The sequence below is a fragment of the Hyla sarda genome, chromosome 4 (assembly GCF_029499605.1).
Source record: "Hyla sarda isolate aHylSar1 chromosome 4, aHylSar1.hap1, whole genome shotgun sequence".
NCBI lineage: Eukaryota > Metazoa > Chordata > Amphibia > Anura > Hylidae > Hyla > Hyla sarda.
Window position 1 is genome coordinate 279,740,124 of NC_079192.1, and position 3,140 is coordinate 279,743,263.

Below are 3,140 nucleotides of genomic sequence, written 5' to 3' on the forward strand. Positions count from 1 at the left end.
GAAAAATAAATATGACAGTGTCTTATTTTAAGGGAAACAAAACGCAGTATATATCTTTGTTGCGTTTCCTTTCTACAAGGTTTAGGTAGGAATTCAGAGCAATACCAGGTACTCAGCTAGTTGTAATATAAGACAAAGTCAGGACAAAAAGGAAATTAGGATGAAAGTGGGACTGGGATCCATTTTTCTTGCATTTCTCTGTTTAGTGTTCCCTTAATGACAGTTTTGCTCAGTTCCAGAACTTGTTCCTACAGTGTTAATGAATATGCCCTATAGTTTTTCCCACATTATCAGTATTATGATCTGCTGGGATGCTAGCTAATTGTAGTGGCCAGTCCTTCATTTTGCTTCTATAATCTAGTGACCAATGCTATATTATATAACAGTGTTTCCCAAGCGCGGTTCTCAAGTCCCCCCAACAGGTCATGTTTTCAGTTGTTCCTTAGTCTTTCACAGGTGATATAGTTCTGGTCAGTGAATCAGACATCACCACAGTTATATCACCCGTGAAAGACTAAGGAAATCCTGAAAACATGACCTGTGAGGGGGATGTGAGGACCGCACTTGAGAAACACTGTTATATATAGCATCTAGCATCTGCAGGTAAACGGAACATTAATTTCCCCAACTTCTGCCAAAATTTAGTGTAGTGTCCCGGTACCGTATAGTATACCCTCCATTCAGTGCCCTCCTCTACACAATCTTTCCATCTATAGGCCCACAAACTGTAATAATGCCCTCCTTGGTGTCCTGCACAGTAAAAGGACAGGTAGATAGGTAGCCAGGTAACCCCCTTCTTTCCCATAGGTATATGCAGAGTTACAGCCCCCCACTTTCCCATAGGTATATGCAGTTACACCCCCCTCTCTTTCCCATAGGTATATGCAGAGTTACACTCCCCCCCCTCTTTCCCATAGGTATACGCAGAGCTACACCCCCCCCTCTTTCCCATAGGTATATGCAGGGTTACCCCCCCTCTTTCCCATAGGTATATGCAGAGCTACCCCCCCTCTTTCCCATATGCATATGTGGAGCTACCCCCCCCTTCCCCATAGGTATATGCAGAGCTACACCCCACCCTCTTTCCCATAGGTATATGCAGAGCTACACCCCACCCTCTTTCCCATAGGTATATGCAGAGCTACACCCCCCCTTCCCCATAGGTATATGCAGAGCTACACCCCCCTCTTCCCCATAGCTATATGCAGAGCTACACCCCCCTCTTTCCCATAGGTATATGCAGAGCTACACCCCCCCTTCCCCATAGATATATGCAGAGCTACACCCCCCTTCCCCATAGGTATATGCAGAGCTATACCCCCTTCCCCATAGATATATGCAGAGCTACACCCCCTCTTCCCCATAATTATATGCAGAGCTACACCCCCCTTCCCCATAGGTATATGCCGATATACACCCCCCCCTCTTCCCCATAGGTATATGCAGAGCTACACCCCCCTTCCCCATAGGTATATGCAGAGCTACACCCCCCTTCCCCATAGGTATATGCAGAGCTACACCCCCCTCTCCCTCCCTTTCCCATAGGTATATGCAGAGCACCCCACCTCTCCCTCTTTCCCATAGGTATATGCAGAGTTACACTCCCCCCTCTTTCCCATAGGTATATGCAGAGCTACACCCCCCTCTTTCCCATAGGTATATGCAGAGTTACACTCCCCCCTCTTTCCCATAGGTATATGCAGAGCTACACCCCCCTCTTTCCCATAGGTATATGCAGGGTTACCCCCCCCTCTTTCCCATAGGTATATGTGGAGCTGCACCCCCCTTCCCCATAGGTATATGCAGAGCTACACCCCCCTCTTTCCCATAGGTATATGCAGAGCTACACCCACCCTCTTTCCCATAGGTATATGCAGAGCTACACCCCACCCTCTTTCCCATAGGTATATGCAGAGCTACACCCCCCCCTCCCCATAGGTATATGCAGAGCTACACCCCCCCCCTCTTCCCCATAGGTATATGCAGAGCTACACCCCCCTTTTTTCCCATAGGTATATGCAGAGCTACACCCCCCCTTCCCCATAGGTATATGCAGAGCTACACCCCCCTTCCCCATAGATATATGCAGAGCTACACCCACCCTCTTTCCCATAGGTATATGCAGAGCTACACCCCCTCTTCCCCATAGATATATGCAGAGCTACACCCCCCTCTTTCCCATAGGTATATGCAGAGCTACACCCCCCCTCTTCCCCATAGGTATATGCAGAGCTACACCCCCCTTCCCCATAGGTATATGCAGAACTACACCCCCCTCTTCCCCATAGATATATACAGAGCTACACCCCCCTTCCCCATAGGTATATGTAGATACATCCCCCTCTCCCTCCCTTTCCCATAGGTATATGCAGAGCAACCCCCCCTCTCCCTCCCTTCCCTATTGGTATATGCAGAGCACCCCCCTCTCCCTCCCTTCCCTATAGGTATATGCAGAGCACCCCCTCTCCCCCCTTCCCTATAGGTATATGCAGAGAGCACCCCCTCCCTCCCTTCCCTATAGGTATATGCAGAGCACCCCCCTCTCCCCCCTTCCCTATAGGTATATGCAGAGAGCACCCCCTCCCTTCCCCATCGTATATGCAGAGTACCCCCCTCTCCCCCTTCCCCATAGGTATATGCAGAGCACACCCCCCTCTCCCCCCTTCCCTATAGGTATATGAGTGACGTCACCAGCACCTGTACTGCGTGCTGCGTTGCAGCGGAGGTCACGTCTCCTCTGTGTAGCTGCAGATGCAGCTCACACAGAGGGGATGCCTTCTCCTGTATGTGCGTGTATCGCGCATACAGGAGAATGTAGCGCTGTCTGCTGGGGATCTGGGACGAGTGTCCCGGACCTCAGCAGCGGCGGCGGGTCAGTCCGCCCCTGGCACCCCCCCTTGAGAGTGGCACCCGGGGCGCCCCCCCCCCCTTGGTACGCCACTGTATACAGAGGAGCTCTCACCCTGGCTTCATGAGTGATAAGGGTTAAACAAGCACCCTTTAGTTACCACACAGCTACACCCCATATACCCTACATCCCCAGGCTACCACATTAGCATTAGGTTTTTGGTGACAGATAGCACAGTCGGTATTTTGTATAATGGTACATTTGTATAATGGTACATTTTGTATGTGGTACA